The 19,664-nt window shown below is 40.9% G+C and overlaps 1 non-coding gene across 1 annotated transcript; it reads right to left on the bottom strand.

Annotated features, from left to right (window-relative positions):
- Positions 1–16,618: 16,618 nt before the first annotated feature.
- Positions 16,619–16,721, bottom strand: LOC121769613. The gene has a single exon (XR_006043634.1). It is a non-coding gene; the product is annotated as a U6 spliceosomal RNA (small nuclear RNA).
- Between the last annotated feature and the right edge of the window lie 2,943 nt (positions 16,722–19,664).

The following is a 19,664-nucleotide window of genomic DNA, read 5'->3' as shown; positions in this document are numbered from 1 at the left end:
TGACTACTCCAAGCATTCTTCTAAAGAATGGGATAGTCATATAAGAAGATATCGAAGTATCTCGAAGATAAGTTCGATAAGTGAACAGCTTTACTCAATAACACCTTATCATTGATGGGATATACGTTGGAAACAATGAGTTATACCTTAAAGAAACTACCATAACATCAGTACCTTCTACAACACACGAGTTGTGGACTAGAGGTAAGTTTAGTCCAGCACATCTCAAGGTGTGGAGTTATTCCAAGACATGTTTTGGAAAAGGTATCCAAGTAATTGGAGTTGTGTACTGAGGTATGTTTTAAGGTTGTCCCAAATGATAGGAAAGGTACATGTTTTATAATCTTCACGACAAGATATGTGTTTGTTTACACGACTACTAGATTCATTGATGAAGATTATGTGAAGAACTACAGGCCTAACAAGTATGATAATTCTCAAGAAAATGAGAATATCTATTTTCCATCTTAACCAAGAAATCATACCATTAGAAACTTATGTACTAAGAAAATCAACGTTTGTACCTAAGATTGTAAGAGTCGTGTCGTAGTGGGAGGGTTCTTTGCGAACATAATAAGTTCATGGGTCTAAAAGAGTCTTAAGACTCAGTCTTAGATCAACTTGAACATAATCCCTGTAACTACAAGGACGCAATGACTTATTCAGATAATCATTCTTGATAAGATGATAGATTCTGAATAACAATCTTAAATAGACAAGAATGTTTGCAAGACTTGCGATACTACCCATAGACTATTTCAGTCAGTGGGAGCTAGTGGACCTGCAAGTGTAAGCATGGATCTCAAAAGGCTAGAATAATGGCAAAGGGTTATACCCAGAGAGAATTATATTCTCGCCTGCCATTTTTGCCTAAGTCGATCTGTATATTGTCTATTGTAGCCTACATAAATTAGGAATTTATGTACTATGATTGTCAAGACAGTTTTCTTTAAGTAGAAGTCTTGAGGAGATCATCTGCATGGAACATCTTAATGGTTATGTAATACAGGGCAAGAAAGTTGAAAGTGCACTATATTTGGTATTCTTGGTACTCTACGAAGATGACATCTATAAAAGTTGATAAACAACTAAGAGGGTTATCTAGCGTAGGAAACTGGTCGTCTACCCAGTTTAAGGATGATGGATTTAAGATAATTTAGTTACATTCTAAGCATCTGTGTCATTAGATTGCTAGAAAAAGAATGTATGTTTACTTAAAGAATCCTACATCTACACAATACTTAGACACTTTAGCATTGAAAATTCCAAGAAAAGGTTTTTCATTTTTTAGACGGAATTATTTTATCTCTAGTCAAGTGTTTTTCGACGTTGAATGAGATCAAGAAGAATGAGACAAGTTCCATAATTGGAAGTCTCATATATGCTATGATGTGTATTAAGTTAGATATTAGCTTTGCCGTTGGCATAGAAGCATGATATCATTTTAACCATGGCCAAGGACGTTGGATTGGGTAAAGAATATACTATAGTACTTGAAGAAGACTAAACGGTATGCTCTAGTTTACCAGACATCCATGCTATGTCCTTTAGGTTACATCGACTCAATTTTATAATTGAATGATGGTCGAGTTATCCTCTGACTATGTGTTAACGTTAGGAGTTGAAAACTGAGTCATGAAGGAGTGTGATTACATCACAGACACTATCATGAAAATTACAAGTGTGGTTTCATCATAAACTACTAAGGTAGTTGTTAATCTCAGTAACTTCCTAATAGCTTTGACCGTGATTCCGAGTATGTGTATGAGTATTATATTTTGTTATAATTACTCTAGTCATATGTCTAACTTAAGGGAAACATGAGCTGATGAAGCTTAAGCAATCACATAGAGATGAAGTACGAAATTAATTAAGGATTAAGTGTGTAGCAAGACGTTATGGTTACCAAGATATAATCAGAGAATGACCTGGCAGAACTTTTCACAAAATGCCTATATGACAACATGTTTTACACATGAGGTGAAAAGTACGGTAGTTCGATGTATCATGGCCCGAGACCTGCTTAGAGTATAAGTGGGAGAGTTTTGGCAGTGGGTATACTCGAAAGCATGATTTTGAGTATAAGTGGGAGATTGTTAGGATTGGTATACTGAAAAGCATATTTCGAGCATGTTGCACGGATAGAATTGCTTGTATACAATAAAATCTACAATCCACTTTTAACCCAAGGCGAGAAGAATTAATTTTATCGCATTGGTGTTTGCTTATGCATTTATAAGATGTTTCTCAAACATTTAAATGTATAAGAAGCAAATAAGTCTAATTCTTCTGCATAGTAGACTGGTCGTGAACGACGTTCACAGAAGGTGACGCAGTCAGTCCTTTGTAGAAGAGAATAGAATTTCACAACCTACATAGGCTTTGGCTACCTATCGTGAAAGGTTGCAGTGTCAGTCCGCATGTTTCCTTACCTTAGGAAATAAACGACACTGGTGTGGTATAGCACTGAAGGATCTAACAGTTGAGATAAGTCTTTCTTGCTATTTAATGAAAGACTAGGTCTCGGTGATTGTTATTTCCTAATCATTGTTAACATAACATTGAGCATACGATATTCATTATGCACTACTTTGATTTATCAAATGGTGCGGATTTTTAGCAATCCAAAAATCCTGGTATCTTGGGTAGTGGTGATCAATGTCTAGAGGTGCTAGTATTGTTATTACAATGAATCGTGTGCTGGGTGAGTCCAGTTTGATAATATCCTCAAGAGGTGTTCGAAAAATGTTTTATTATTCAGAAACCCGGCCGGTTGGAATTTATTCCAGAATAATAAATAAAGATTTTGAACTAGACAATTATTGGAGAAAGATATTAATTAATTAAAGTCAAATAGCAGACTTAAATTAATTAATGGATATTTATATCTTAAACACGGGAAATAATAAATTAAAGAGGTAAGCTCGGATTACTCGTAATTTGGGATTGGACGGGCAGTCAATATCATTATACTATAGTGGATGATAATAATATTCTATTGGACTTGTATTAAATTGGGGCTCAATTTAATTAATAAAAGTCCAACAGGTTTGGCCCAAGTCCAACCTCCATGGATCCCTAATCTGGCCCATTATAACTCTATATAAAAGGAGATTAGAAAGGAGATTAAAAGTGATTTTTATCAGTAATTTTCGTGCTCCCCTCTGGGAGTGGACGGAAAAATCAGTTTTTGACAAAACTGATATTCTGTCTTCTTTCTAATCAAGCCCTTTTCGATTCTGACAAGCTTTGCCCACCCAAAGGTCATTATCTGAGTTCGGGATACAGATTAGAAGGTCCGTGGTTGAGTACGAAGAACATCACGTGGAGAAGGCGCAAGCAATCGACGATTCTTTGGAGAATCTGTTCGGTAATTCTAAACCGTAGGAATTCATGAACTAGGGTTTTGATTCCTTATTTGTGAATTATATGTGTTCTAGCATGCAATTTTGTGTTTTACATGTGATTCAATTAATCCCATAATCGGTCAAATTGATCTGTAGATCTGATTTATTTGTTTATGCATGTCTTCCACTGTGCAAGGGGCACCAAACCCCAGCAAAGAGGTCCTGAAGGAAGTATTGAAATTGTTATCTCTGGGCATTATCTATTCGATCCCAGATAGTGAGTGGGTCAGCCCTGTTCACATGGTGCCTAAGAAGTCAGGGATTCAGGTGGTCAAGAATGATAAGAATGAACTGGTGCCTACCCGACTTGTCACAGGCTGGAGGATGTGTATAGATTACAGGAAGCTGAACGAAGTAACTAGGAAGGACCATTTCCCATTACCCTTTATCCACCAGATGCTGGAGAGATTGGCGGGGAAGCAGTATTTTTGTTTCTTGGATGGATACAGCGGATTCTTCCAGAAGATCTATGTAGATCTCGAGGATCAAGAGAAGACGACGTTTACGTGCCCCTTCGGGACGTACGCATACAGAAGAATGTCGTTTGTTCTGTGCAATGCGCGGGCACCTTTCAACGTTGCATGATGAGTATCTTCTCGGACCTGCTGGAGGTATGTATTGAGATCTTCATGGATGACTTTACCGTGTATGGGAGCTCTGGTTTCAGAGAAAGGCATTCAGGTGGATAAGGCAAAAGTGGACGTGATCTTGAAGTTGCCCTACCCTACGAATCAGAAAGAAGTCAGAGGATTCCTAGGTCATGCAGGGTTCTATAGAAGGTTTATCAAAGATTTGCGAAAATCGCGCAGCCGCTTACCCACCTCTTGCATAATGATGTGGAATTCGTCTTCGACGAAGATTGTAAAAAAGTTTTCCAACTTCTGAAGGATAAGCTTGTGTCCGCCCCCATAATTAGAGCACCCGACTGGAATCATCTGTTTGACGTCATGTGCGATGCAAGTGATTTTGCAGTGGGAGCAGTACTAGGTCAAAGAATTGATGGGAAGAGCTACGTGATCTTCTACGCCTCAAAAACCCTTAATCAAGCCCTGAAGAACTATGATACCATGTAGAAGGAAATGTTAGCTGTCGTGTATTCATTCGAGAAGTTCCGACCATATCTGCTTGGGTCAAGGGTGATTGTTTTTACAGACCGCGCAGCTATCAAGTACTTACTGGCGAAGAAGGAGTCTAAGCCAAGGTTAATCCGATGGGTGTTGCTTTTACAAGAGTTTCAAGGAGATACCGAGGAAGCTATACCAGATGCATTCCCGGAGGAACATCTGTACTGCATAGGAGAATCTCCTAGACCCATCAGATGGGAAGAAGTGATGGCAGCAATAGGTCCAGGAGATGCTGAAATAGGGAAATATCCGCTGAACGCGGAACTGTGGTTTGCTGACCTGGCAAATTGCTTAGTCACAGGAGAGGTACCTAGTTCGCAGGAAAATTCCCGGGCACAGAAGATGAAACTTAAAAGCGAGGCAAAGTACTATTTTTGGGACGATCCTTACTTGTGGAAGGTGGGAGCCGATCAGGTGATAAGAAGATGTATCCCAGAATGGGAGCAGAGGGATGTACTTAATCACTGCCATGCATTAGCATGTGGAGGTCATTTTGGACCAAGCAAGACTGCAGGGAAAGTCTTAGACAGTGGATTCTACTGGCCCATGCTAAACAAGGATTCTTTTGAATTCTGTCAAAATTGTGAGATGTGCCAGCAAACTGGAGGAATTTCGAAGAGAGATGAGATGCCACAAATCCCAGTAATCGTTTACGAGATCTTCGACGTATGGGGTATGGATTTCAAGGGACCATTCCCATCATCCTATGGCAATACCTATATACAGGTCGCGGTGGATTATGTATCCAAGTGGATAGAAGCCAAGGCTACAAGCTCCTGTGAGTCAAAGGAAGTGGCGAAGTTTTTAAAGGCTAACATTTTTAACAGATACGGTGTGCCCCGAGCCATCATATCAGACCAGGGAACACACTTCTATAACCGAACTATAGAAACCTTGATGAGAAAATATGAAGTTCACAATAGACTTTCCACTCCTTACCACCCCCAGTCAAATGGCCAGGCAGAAATCTCCAATCGAGAGATAAAAAGCATTCTGGAAAAAACGGTTAACCCGTCAAGGAAAGATTGGAGCAAACGGTTGGATGATGCGCTCTTGGCTTACAGGACTGCATTCAAGACACCGATAGGAATGTCGCCTTATAGATTGGTTTTTGGAAAAATGTGCCACCTCCCCGTCGGGGTGGAGCATAGAGCATATTGGGCAGTCCAGGAGATAAACATGAAGCCCCAGGCTTGTGAAGAAGAGAGGAAGTTGCAGTTACAAGAGCAGGAGGAATTGAGACTTGAGTTATATGATGATGCAATGTGGTATAAGGAGAAAATGAAGTTGTTGCACGATAAAAACCTCCGAGTCAAGGAATTGCAGGTGGGTCAGAAGGTGCTCCTTTCCAGATCAGGCTCAAGTTGATGCCTGGTAAGCTGAAGTCAAAATGGATCGAACCTTACACCATTGTTGGCCTTCGAGCAAACGGAGCTTTGGAGATATAGGGAAGCGCTTCTAACTCTATTCTTTTCCTTGTTAATGGTCATAGAGTTAAGATATTTAGGGATGGGTCGGAGTTGTGTGTAGTGGAGGAAGTGCCACTACGCGCACTCCCTGTCATTGCCTAAGCGGTCAAGTGATTTGAGTATTCTCCGAGAAATCTTGGGTCAGGTAAATGGGGATGTAATGCTAAGTCTATGCACTGAACCAGGGGATCCAGAGAATACTCAGACACGAGTGTAAATAATATAAATATGTTTTCAAAAGTAAAAAAACACCAAACAAAGAAAAAAAAATTAATTAATTAATCTTCCAATATTTTTGAAACACCAACTTGCCCTGGGAAATCTCATGATCTCCTCGACCTGGGAGGTTGATGTTTCGTTTTATCTCTAGTAGTTGTGAGAGGGGGAGGCAATTCAGAAGAAGCGGGGGAATTAGTACAAAAAAATTTTCAAAATTTGAATTTCAAATTCTCGGATAAGATCAGGAGGTGTACGGTTTCTGACGCATTGCGTCAGTTGCCGACCGTCTCTCTCCCTAAATATCTTTTTCTTTTCCTTTAATTTTATTTCCTTTCTTTTTTGTATTTCCTTTTGTATTGGCTTTCCTTCATAAAAAAATAATTCCCCAAATTATAACTTCTCTCTTCCAATTATTTTCTCTCAAACCTTTACTTTTCTTTTCTTTGTTTTCGTTGAAGTGCAGCCCTAAGAAACCACCAGAAAACCACCGCAAACCACCACAAAATTCCAGTCAAGAAGTCATGAAGAAGACAGCCACAAACACCACCACAGAAAAAAGAAACCTTGTTCCTGAGACACAAGCCGTGAGGTGACCGGATTCTCTTCTGGAAAGTTCTACCGAAAAGTCGACCACCGCCCAGACGACCACCAACCTCAACGCAGAGGAGGTTATGGAGGAATTTATCACAAAATTCGGGAGTAAGGAGGCGGCGATGGAGTTTTTCGCCCGCTTCTCAACGCCGCGTGAAAGGAGAAAGCCTACCCAGTCCACATTCCAAGCACCACCACAACCGTCCAATCTCAAAGATACCGATACCTTCCCCACCGAAAGTTCCCAAGTTTCAGCCGAAGCCCCTGCCCCAAATCAACCACATGCAGCGGCGGCTCAGAGCAAGAATGTAGAGGGATCAGAGACGGAGGACGGAGGCGGAGGGGAAGAAGGTGGCGCACTGGTGGAGGGCATGCAAGGGATGGATGTGGGAAACAAGGGGAATGATAAGAATACAGCGGGTGATCCAGGGGTAGGTGTTGGTGTTAGCCCTATGGAGACTGTTGAGGGGGAAACCCAATGTTGGTGTTGATAAGCTTGAGGGGGAGACCCCTGGTACTATGGAGGATGTAGAGGGGGAAACCCTGTGAAGAATGTGGAGGGAGAAACCCCTTGTGAGAGTTTGGAGGGGGAAACCCGTGTTACTGGGAATGATGAGGAGGGGAAAGCCCCTGTTGATTTTGAGGAAGAGATTCCTTAGGAGATGGAGGAGGAATTCGCAGATGGCGACGACGAGGAAGAAGAAACAGAGAAGGAGATAGTAGACCACGACAACGAGGAGATGACGTCGGTCGATGATAGGACGGCCAGAAGGACGATTAGGCAAAGTATGAGGATAGAGGAACTGATGGAGACACCCAGGGCTAGGAAACTTCAGTTCAATGCTCAAGGGGCAGGAGTTGAAGCAGAAGAAGATGCTCCGGGACCGGGGGACGAGCTTGGGGAAGTAGAGACAAGGCGCTTGGCTGCTAAGCGCAAATGCAAAGGGAAGTAAGAAGCTCAGGTCCCACTTAAACGGTCCAGAGAAACTCCGGCCGCCGAGCTAACTGAGGAGCTATTACAGGAAGCCACTAAGGTGCCTTTGGCAAAGGGATTGGAAGGCCCAAGTACAAATAGTGAAGTAGACGACGACTGAAGGTGAACAGATCAAGAGTGTGTGTGTTGAAAATGCGATGTGCTATGCTAGGTCGAGACACCAGGTCCGATGAATCCACTAGATCACTTGGTCTAGGAATTCAAGGAAACACGGCATACTCTGTCGTTGTACACACAAAACTCCCCTTCAAAGATCCCTCAATCCGAATACTATGAACTAGTATAGAGAAGCAGGGGTCGATCCCACGAATATGGACTCGTAAGAAAACATTTAGAGACTCTTGACAAGGGTGGCTGCTGCCACGCAAAAGGGGTCGAGGTATAACTACTACTAGACCTAGGCAGGAAATGTAAACACTAGACCTAGGAAACTGTAAACGTGTTGCGATCAAACATCATCATGACTGCGAGGTATTAAATCCACTTCATAGACCGTGTAAACGACTAACTAATAAGACTAGACATAAAGAATAAAGCAGTGGGGACCATGACTCCAAATATAGCTAGTACGGTAAAAAGCTGCAGATAACAAACTCAGACTCTAACTAACAATGACATGCAATTTTCTAACTAACTTAAACACGTAGAAGAAGAAAACAGAGCACATACCTAGATTCGAACAGAATATAGAAATTGGGACGCCGAAAACTTGCGACGAACCGGAAATACATCAGATCTACATAAACTAGACGGAATGAAATGAAAACACGTAGACTAGGCATAAATTTAAACCAACCCTGCTCAGATTCACGTCGGATGCTTAATCCACTCCGGATCCAAGCAATCCGAACCTAACAACAGCCACAATCAACTCCATAACATCCAGATTTAACAAATCTACAACGATTAAATCAGATTCAAACGATCCCACACAACTCAGCTACAAAACCACACTCCAATCTCCGATTCAACCTCAAACAAACTTCGATCACCCAGATCCAACCGTTAACCTGCATACATTCAGTAAACAATTGCGAAACGCATCCAACACAAGCAAACTAACTCCAAAATTCCAGTAAACACAGTGAATCAACCAGGAACCAACAAAATCGACATAACAGCAAATTAAACTTGCATTAAAACCAGAGATATTCGGATAAAACCAGAGGGCCGAGCTTCGAACAGCGAAGCTCGGTAAAATCCACAAAATACAAACGCAGTAAATGAAATTGTTTCTTCACCCTCAGCAGGACGGTGTTACAACCCAACGATAACTGTGCGAAAACTAGAAGTGTACCCAAGTGTGAACCCATAATCCCCCTCACGAAAACCTAAGTGTGGGAAGAAAGTGAACTCTAGCTACAGACTGTTAGTGAGGCCTCCACAGAGAAGGTCCCTCCAGAATGCATGCTTTCTCCCTTTTATAGACGCGGACATAGTCTTCTAGAGCCTTCGTAGAAATCTCTATTCTACCCTTCAGCTCCGAAGCTTCCTCCGTCATGCAATTTTCCACCATAATGTTCACTTATTCGCCAATTTCCTAGGACCATGCAACTGTCCTCTTCCTTTCCTGGACCTGGCGAAAATCTTCCCACACCTGGCTTAAAACGTGTGTTAGACCCAGCAAATTCACGAATTAAACCCCTAGACCTATGCATGAAATTAGCCTTATCAAACTGCTCACACTTAAACCATGCTTGTCCTCAAGCATGAAAGACAAGAAAAAGAAATAAGGCAAATTTCAATGCACGGTTCCCAAGTACGACTCTACAAACAAAAACTGACTCCTAGACCTAGATAACTACAGACTCACAAAAGAAAACATCACAAAAACAAAACACAACAGATAAGCATGAACTAGTTTCAACTTTTAGGCGACCGTCCCCACAAGCTTAAGTTCAATCTGATCGTCTACAGCCTACAAATCCTCCCCCTTCCCTCTTCTACCTAAACGGTCCGTCAGTTCGTCAAGATAGCCTTTTGATTCCCCAGCGGTTAGGTTCGCTTCGATCACTCATTCCTCACCAGGGATGTTAGGATCAAAACGCTCCACAGTTAAAGTTATACCACTGATGCGTCGGGTTATGAGAGCTTTCCCCTTCTTACTACTCCTTCTTACTACTCCTTTTTCCTATTGATTCCCTGGGTCAGGTTGCGATTGCTTCCTGCCCTTAAGGATAATATATTTTTTTTTCTTTTTCATATATATTTTTTTCTTTTTCTATACATATCCCTTTTTCTCCTGGACTTCGTCCAGCTTATACCTCCAAAAAAATTTTTTATCTTTTTACTCCTCCCCTGGACTTCGTCCAGCTTATACCTCCAGTTCTGGACTTCGTCCAGCTTATACCTCCATAACCCATTTTTTTCTCCTTCATACTCTACTCCTTATGCATCAAGTGGCAGCCCATTTTTACATGTTAGCACAAAAAGTGTTTAGGCTTATAACTCGCTCTTATAGTAGGGCTGCACCGCTAGGTTATCTAAGGCTTTTTCCATCGTCCTAACTTCATTCAGACCGCTTTTAGCTTATCAAGGAAGAAGGCATCAAAGTTGACATGTACCCTTTCTTCAATCACTCTCACTAAGGGAAACCTGCCTTATTATCTCACTAGCTCATGCGATACACACAACAAAGAAAAAACTAGTACACCTAAACTAGACCTAAAGACTCTAAGACACAAAAACAGATACCGCACTTACTCCCACCCCCTCCCACTTCACTCAAGCTTGTCCCCAAGCTATCCTAGTGAAGGGGGGAAAAGGGAAGTATGAACAGCAAACATAAACACAAAACACAAACAAAACGCACAGACAAAGCAAACTTCTCACACTTAGACCGAACATCGGGCTAAGTGGAAAAAGGCGCAACAAATAAAACCAAGACATGCAAAGACAGAACAACCCCTTCTCACACTTAGACCAAAGATTGGGCTAAGTGTGGGAAGATACAACACATATATACGAAACGAAGCATGCTGGTCACATATAAACACACACAGAAAACGAAAAATAAAAGATAGAAAGGTAAAAGTTACTTGGTTTGGGGGGATCAATTCGGGGTCTGGCCCCCGCGGGAGCCAGATTTGGGCGGGGCGGACGGATGGGTCACTTTAGCTTTCTTCTTTACCGGCGACTCCGGCTTCTCTGTCATCTCTTCACTCTGGCTGGGTAAGGTTTTCTTCAAGATCACGGGTCTAGTAGAGGACGGGGTAGTCAGAGGCTTTGAGGCTTGTGGCGGTTTCTGGATAGATAGACTCCCTTGACCTGGCGTCTTGGAGCCGCTACTAGGTCCAGGAAGTGATTTCGGTGAGTCCGGGAATTTCGCTCTAAGCCACTTCGTCACCGTCATCATCAGCGAGACGCCCTCTCCCATCCTATCAGCGTGCTTTGACGACACTGCCACAAGATCGGTAATGCGCCCCTTTAGGGCCACGATCTCCTCTCTGCTCCTCCCGATCTCCTTCCTTATCTCGGTGACCTCTTTCCGCACTCCGATGACCTCTTTCTTAACTCCTGCGACCTCACTCTTCACTTCTTCGACTACCTTCCTGACTTCATCCACATCAGCACTGTCTTTTACTTCCACCACATCTGGCTCATGTTTCACCTGCGCTTCCGACTTGCCAACTTCGTAAAAACATACCTCCTTTCCATGCGTGATTAGCAGCCCCTTGTTGAAGAAATAATCCATGTTGAAAACCTCCGGGGGTAGACACATTTCCACATCTCGGCAAGCTTTGTGGAGATAAACCCCTAGGAGATGGCATGTGTATAGGTGCCTGGAAGGGTTGGCAGTTACTTGGTGGCAGGCCTGGGCTAACCAGTAGCCCAAGTGGACACGGACCCCCTTGGCCATACACCAAGTGAAATACAGGTCGGCGGTGGTCAAAGCGTTGTTTGCGGTTCCCATCAGATTGTAACTTATGAACGTTTGGGCAAATCTCAGGATCTTGTTCTCGATGTGGTGGGCTTTCGAAAAGCTGGTCTTAAACTGACCCACCCTCGGGTGGGTAACAAACTCCCAAGCACTCTGTGTCTTGAAACCCGATGTGCACTTAGGCGGACCTACCATTCTCTCGTTCCACAAACCTTCGTCGTCCTGTGTACGTGTCAGCAAACCCATCCAGAGAGTCCACTCTCGGATGCTCATCACGTGCTCTTCATTGAAGAGGCGGAAGTAAATGGAGTCGATATCCAAGTCAGTGGTGGACTTAAACTGGAAGGTTGAAAAGAATTCCCGTGCTAAGGCTGTCGGAACCTCAAGGGTGTTGTGCTTAAACAACCAGTCAAAACCGATTGCATCTATGTACTCCCGAAACTCGTCATTGGAAGCGATCTCCTTGAGTTCCGCCGGGTCATACATCTTCCCGGACTTAGCAAAATTTCCCACAGCACTCTTCTCCTTGTAAGTCGCTGCACGTTTTGGGTCTGTGAACGTCCTCATCGCGTCCAGCAATTCCTTGGTGATCCAGATTTCTGTGGGCTCGAAATTTAACTCCTCCTCTAATTCCTCTTCGGAGTCGCTGGACCCAGCAGGTCTTTCGGACTGAGCAGCGTAAGGTACCTTTGCAGGTGGAGGAAGAGAGGGTTCAACGGACTTCCCTTTTGCTTTCTTGGTCGAGTAAGGAGCAACCTGTTTTCCCTTCCTCTTTCTCTCAGCCGCGTGGCGGCTTTCCTCCTCTTCACTCTCCCCACCGCTAGGTCTGGGGGAGTTTGCCTGCTCAAGGGCTGCGGTCTCTAGACCTAGCGCTCCTTTCTCCGTCTGCTAGACGGATTCGTCAATCGCATCAATCAAGCTCCGACGAGCTTGCCTCCTTGCTTCCCTTGCATTAACTGGCGAAGCGGTCCCTTCGGGGACATCAGTCAGATCCACCATCAAATTCATCCTGTCGCCGATGGGTTCCTATACATTTCCAGAAACGAGGGTTTCTCCCTCCTCATTCAACAATGGGGTTGCCCCGTGATGTAAATAGGGGTTTCTACCCCAACCAAACCTTCCTCATCGTGGGCCTCAGTACCCACAGCTTTTTCAGGGGTCTTCCCCTCACTAACATTCTCCTCAACAACTTGGGCTTCATCGCCCCCAAATACTTCTAAGGTTTCCCCCTCTACAGACTTCTCAGAAATTAGGGCTTCGTCGCCCTCCGGGACATTGTCACAAACATCATGGGTTTCCCCCTCAACAAACTTTTCAGGAACAGGGGTTTCCCCCTCAGTAGGACTAGCAGGCAGAACAACAGACAAATCCACATCTACAGACACACCTAAGGCTTCTTTTTCAACATAATCCACAGCAGCTATAACAGGGTTCACCCCCTCAGAGACCCCTACTGCTTTATCAGACAAAACAAGGGTTTCCTCCTCAGCGACAGAATCTAACCTTGGTTCACTTACAGCCAACAGTTCCAACCCCGCTGCCAGATCTGCTTCTTCTTCGTGTGTTTCTGCGGCGGTTGTTTCTGGGACGGCAGTGGCGGGTTCTGCAACGGCATGAACGGCCTCTGGTTGGGATGGTGAAGCCCCTGAAATTTCCAGTGGTGGTGGTACGGCAGACGTTGAAACGGCCGGTGCGGTCTTTCCCATCGCGGAGGCAAACAAGGCAAACGCCTTCATCGCTTCTTCCGGTCCCCCCAAGCTTTTGTAATAGGTCGGCCATAAACGCCGCCACGTTAGAATCGGCGGATCCTGAAGTGCTTTCGGTGTTCTGTTTGTTGTCCATGGTAAATCCTGCAGAAATTTTGACAAGAACTTGGACGGGAATTTCCTTGATTAGGGTTAGAGAGAGATAAAAGTTGAGAGAATTTTGGGGATTTTGTTTGTAGAAAGAGTGAGTATGTTATGAAAAATAAAAGGAAGACACGGTTTTAGCCTGTAGGTATGGGAGAGGACGGTTTTGCAGGCAGATGCAGGCATGATGCGAGCGACCGTACGCCTCCCCATAGAGGTGCCTTTTGAAATCCGAACCGGTGCCAACTCCCTCCAAAAAATTTTACTCCTCAACTCCTTGCCCCAAGTAAACACTCTCTGCAAAATCACACTTAAAAAGACATTAAACTAAAAACTTGAAACGCCAGACTCCCGGGTCTAGGGTATGACAGTATCAAAAACATTCCTAAGGAGTCTGGTATTACGAAAATATTTTTGGAAGATTATTTTTTTTCTGATTTGTTTGGGTTTTCTTGATTTAACGAAAGCAATCAAATATTTACAATTTTTGTTTTCAAGTGTTCTCAAGATCCCCTGGGACAGGGTATGGTAAAAAAAACTTCTTAGTTACCTGACCCAGGAATTCTCTAAGAACACTTCATTCCCAGACCAGTTAGGCGATATCCGGGAGTGCGTGTAGCGGAACTTCGTCCACTACACACATCTCCGAGTTATCCCTAAATACCTTCACACGATGACCGTTGACAAGAAAAGGTATAGAATTTGGGGCACTTCCCTGGATCTCAACTTCTCCATTTGCACGAAGACTCACAACCGTGTACGGTCCAATCCATTTGGACTTCAGCTTACCAGGCATTAACTTGAGCAGGGATTGGAAAAGGAGTACCTTTTGCCCAACTTGCAATTCCTTGACCCGGAGGTTCTTGTCATGCCAGAGTCTTGCTTTCTCTTTGTACCACATTGCCGATTCATATGACTCCAGCCTTAGCTCCTCCAACTCCTGCAATTGCAATTTGCTCTCTTCCTCGCAGAATTCGGGTCTCATGTTGATCTCCTTGACCGCCCAATATGCTCGGTGTTCTACTCCCACGGGCAAGTGGCACATTTTGCCAAACACAAGCCTGTAGGGTGACATCCCAATTGGCGTCTTGTATGCCATCCTGTAAGCCCATAGTGCGTCTCCAAGCCTCTTACTCCAATCTTTCCTTGACGGATTCACCGTCTTCTCCAGTATCGCCTTTATCTCCCTGTTGGAGATCTCAGCTTGCTCGTTAGACTGAGGATGATACGGTGTGGAAAGGCGGTGGTGAACTCCGTACTTTTTCATTAGAGCTTCAATAGTCCGGTTACGGAAATGCGTCCCATTGTCAGATATTATAGCTCTGGGCACTCCGTACCGGTTAAAGATGTTAGCTCTAAGAAACTTCGCTACCTCTTTAGCTTCGCAAGACGTGGTAGCTTTTGTATCTATCCACTTCGAAACATAGTCCACCGCTACAAGGATGTATGTATTCCCATATGAAGACTGAAATGGACCCATGAAGTCCATCCCCCAGACATCGAAGATCTCACATACAATCACTGGAACTTGCGGCATTTCGTCTCTCTTGGAGATTCCCCCTGTGTGTTGGCATCTCTCACAGTTCTGACAAAACTCGAAAGCATCCTTATGCAATGTAGGCCAGTAAAAACCACTATTTGCAGTCTTCCTAGGTCCATAGTGACCTCCACAAGCTAGGGCATGGCAATGATTCAGCACATCCCTCTGTTCCCACTCCGAGATACACCTCCGGATTACTTGGTTGGCTCCCATTCTCCACAAATACGGGTCGTCCCGTAAATAATATTTGGCCTCGCTTTTGAGCTTCATCCTCTGGGCCCGGGAGATTTCTTGCGAACTGGGCACTTCTCCAGTGACCAAGTAATTTGCCAGGTCTGCGAACCATGGCTCAGCGTTTATCCGGCATTTCCCTTTTTCGGCATCCCCTGAACCTGTTAACGCCATAATCTCTTCCCAGCTGATAGGTCGAGGAAATTCCTCCACATAGTACAAATGTTCCTCGGGGAATGCATCTGGTATTGCTTCCTCGGTCTCCCCTTGAAATATCCTACTCAGATGATCGGCTACCTTATTTTCTGTCCCCTTTTTATCTCTGACTTCCCAATCGAATTCCTGCAAAAGCAACACCCAACGGATTAATCTCGGCTTGGATTCTTTCTTCACCAACAGGTACTTTAGAGCCGCGTGGTCGGTGAAGACTATCACCCTCGACCCCGGCAAGTACGGGCGAAATTTCTCAAATGAGTACACTACCGCCAGCATTTCCTTTTCAGTAGTGTCATAATTTCTCTGAGCTTGATTCAGCGTTTTTGAAGCATAAAAGATCACATCGTTTTTCCCATCGACTCTTTGACCTAGCACCGCTCCCACGGCATAGTCGCTTGTGTCACACATGATTTCAACGGGTAGATTCCAGTCGGGCACTCTAATAATGGGAGCAGATACTAGTCTATCCTTCAACAACTGAAAAGTCTTTTTGCACTCCTCATCAAAAACAAAATCAACATCGTTATGCAACAAATGGGTGAGTGGCTGAGCAATCTTTGCGAAATCCTTTATGAACCTCCTATAGAATCCTGCGTGCCCTAGGAATCCTCTTACTTCTTTCTGATTCGTCGGGTAAGGCAGTTTTGAGATCACATCAATCTTTGCTTGGTCTACATGTATACCTCTTTCCGAGACTACGTGCCCTAGGACAATTCCCTCAGGAACCATAAAGTGGCATTTCTCGAAATTCAAAACCAAATGCTTTTCCTGGCACCTTCTCAACACTACATCCAAACTTACCAAACATGAGTCAAATGAATTCCCGTACACAGTGAAGTCGTCCATAAAAATCTCGATGCAATCCTCTAGGAGATCCGAGAAGATACTCATCATACACCGCTGAAAAGTGTCTGGCGCATTGTAGATATAGTTCTTGATATTTAAATAATATATTGAATAATAATCTAATACTATATTAAATAATTTTTATTTTTCACCCACTTTTATGAAAATTTGTAGAGTATATTGTATAAATCTTTTAGCATGTATAATAAAAATTTAATGCAAGATGCATAATATGATAGGTTTTTTATAAAAAAAATTTGGACCATTTCTCGATTTATGCGTGTCATCCTTGCGCAGGGGCCATGCTAATCTTCTCTGTATCGTTCCAATTTTATCGGATGTCCCCGAAGGGACATGCATAATATGATAGGTTGTCATTGTAAAAAACACCATTATACATTTGATAATACACATTTAAAAACGTGAAGTAATGTGATTGATGTGAGTAATAAAATGATACTCCATAAACCAATGGCCAGTAAACAAATCAACCAAATGGTATAATCTCATTGGTTGATAAATATTTTAAAAAAAATTATATATCTTTTGTATATTTTATTAATAAATTATAAAAATTATACCAAAATTTGTAGTTTTTCATCCTCTATAAATAGAGACCACATTTGTTATAGTTTTGATCACAAAAAAACATAGTGTTTTCTTTCATATAATCCTTCTTCTTTGATAATATATTTTTTTATTTTATAGTCTTCTTTGTTGTTCATTATGAATAATGATGAGGGTAATATATTCTCGGATTCTCAAAATTTCTATTTCTAATTTTAATATGGATCTAGGTCATCCTCTATTCTGACTGTAATTGAAGGTAAGTTTAAAAAAAAACCTCATTTGTCCCATTATGCGTTTATTTACAAATCTTTTATGTGATTCAGTTGGGCCGTACATCCATTTATAGTGATATAGTAAGTTTTAGTGTATTAAAAAAAATTATTACTTTTAAAATGTTTTAATCTTTTGGCATCAAATCATTTATATACTCTGCACTTTTTTTTTCAAATTTTCAACAAAAGAATGATTTTGTTCTTAATATTTAAATTTAGGTAATTAATTGTAGATATAGTTCTTGATATTTAAATAATCTCTCGAATAATAATCTAATACTATATTAAATAATTACTAAAAAAGATCTTCTTATGGTAGTAAGAAGAAAATATGTTTTTTGAATGAGAGAAGATGACAGTTTGAGGGATTATATTAAACTTGGAGAGAGCTAAATATTCGTCTACTTTATTAACATTTATGATACTATGTAAATAAGATAGCATTAATAAGAGTTATTTATTTACAACATCAATGAGTATTTGGTGAAACTTTTAATTTTCATAAAATACAATATTATATGTAGTATACTACTCCCTATCTCTTTATAAAATCAATAAATTTAAATTATGGTTGGATATAAATCTCTCCCATCATCAAAATATTTAATTACATTTTTCTCTCTACTTACTCCAACTAACAACTCCTCTTAAAATCTCGTGCTACTAAAAAATGTGGACATATTGAGTGGGACGGAGGGAGTATATATTTGTCATTAATTTATCAAATTTATAATTTTTTATTATACTTAAATTATTGTTTTTATACACCCTTCAATATAATCATCTTTGTTCTTAGTATATTTTATCATGTAAGCTTAAACTACTTTTATATGTTCTTCCATTAGTCTCTTTTATTTATCAATTACATACTATCGTACTAAAATATTAAGTATGTAAAACTGAAATATTTTGAAAATTGACAATTATCTATTGCTAAATTAATTAAATCATATATTTAAACATTTTATAATGCGTTAGAAGGAGAATATAAATGAAGGACCGACCTAAACCAAACTTAAGAATAAACGATACAACCAATTAAAAAGTCAGACCACACTTTCTTATTGTGTATATTCAATATTATTGTGCTTTCATAAATTAAATTTAAAAAGTATATAAAAGTTAAATAGACAGTTTGAAAATATATATAGCAATATTGTGTAATTTATTCATTTTGTTATTGCTCCGTTATAAGTTAAATAAACAGTTTAAAAATATATATAGTAATAATGTGTAATCTATTCATTTTATTATTGGTACTGTGCTTATATATTGGAAGCATAAGTTCTTACAAGTGATAATGTAAGCATTATACTCCATGTTGCTATGTCGATTATCCCTAATTTTTCAACAATGACAGTGATTTTATCTTATGCGGAGAGTGTTAATAAAGTTAAATTTAATATGTATCCTACGTAACGAATTTGAAGTAATATAAACTAATTCAAATACTTCGTTCTATATAAAAATACTAAAAATCATATTCCCTCTGTTTTATTAGAAATGAAATATTTGCTTTTTTGTATGAGATTTTTATGTAATGTTATCTTGTGAGTTAATGTGGAGAGAATAAAGGAAGAGGGATGAACAAATAGATGTTGTTTCAATTTACAGAAATGTTTCACTTTTAATGGGACAACCCAGAAAACATTTTATTTTTTAATAAGACAGAGGGAGTAGTTATTAACAATACTCCATTCGTCCATCAATAATTGCTCCATTTTGTCATTTTCATATGTCCACTAATAAATGTCTCATTTGCTTTTACTTTTTTATTACTTTTGATAATGGACCACATATTCCATTAACTTTATATCGCTCACATTTTATTATAAAACTAAATATATAAGTATGACTTATCTTTCATTATATTCTTTTAGGTTTGTGTTAAAATGACAACATCTCTTAAAGTGACACTGTGACACTACGTATCCAGCAATATTATAAACGCCATACAACAATCTATAGATTGTTGTCTAGCGTATTGAATATTGCTGGCCGAGAAAAATTGATGTATAGTATATTGGATATTGCTGGCCGAGAAATTTACCCCTTGAGCATTTTTCATGATTGCCGCATGGCAGCTGATTATTCGTCCACGTGTATAAATGATTGGCTAGGAATGGTTGTATGGTGTTACTTTAAGAGGTGTTGTCATTTTAACGCACCCCCTTTCTTTTATTCACTTTCCATAATTTTTTTTAAAAACTTTGTTAAATCAAATTGAGTTTGTTATCCGTAGACGAAAGGAGCACATAATTATGTACTCATCTGATTATTGTAAAAGTCGTGTGTCACGCATTGCGCGGGGTTAGAAGTATTGCTCATCTTACATTCTCTTTTTTTATTAATTTTCCATTAATTTTTTTAAAACTCGTACTAAATTAAACTGAGTTTATTATTTATGGACGAAGAGAACACGTAATTTTGTATTCATATGATTATTATAAAAGTC

Source organism: Salvia splendens, chromosome 15 (genome assembly GCF_004379255.2).
Source record: "Salvia splendens isolate huo1 chromosome 15, SspV2, whole genome shotgun sequence".
NCBI classification, from domain to species: Eukaryota; Viridiplantae; Streptophyta; class Magnoliopsida; order Lamiales; family Lamiaceae; genus Salvia; species Salvia splendens.
Note: the sequence above shows the minus strand (reverse complement) of the source record. Positions and strands in the feature narration are given on the sequence as shown.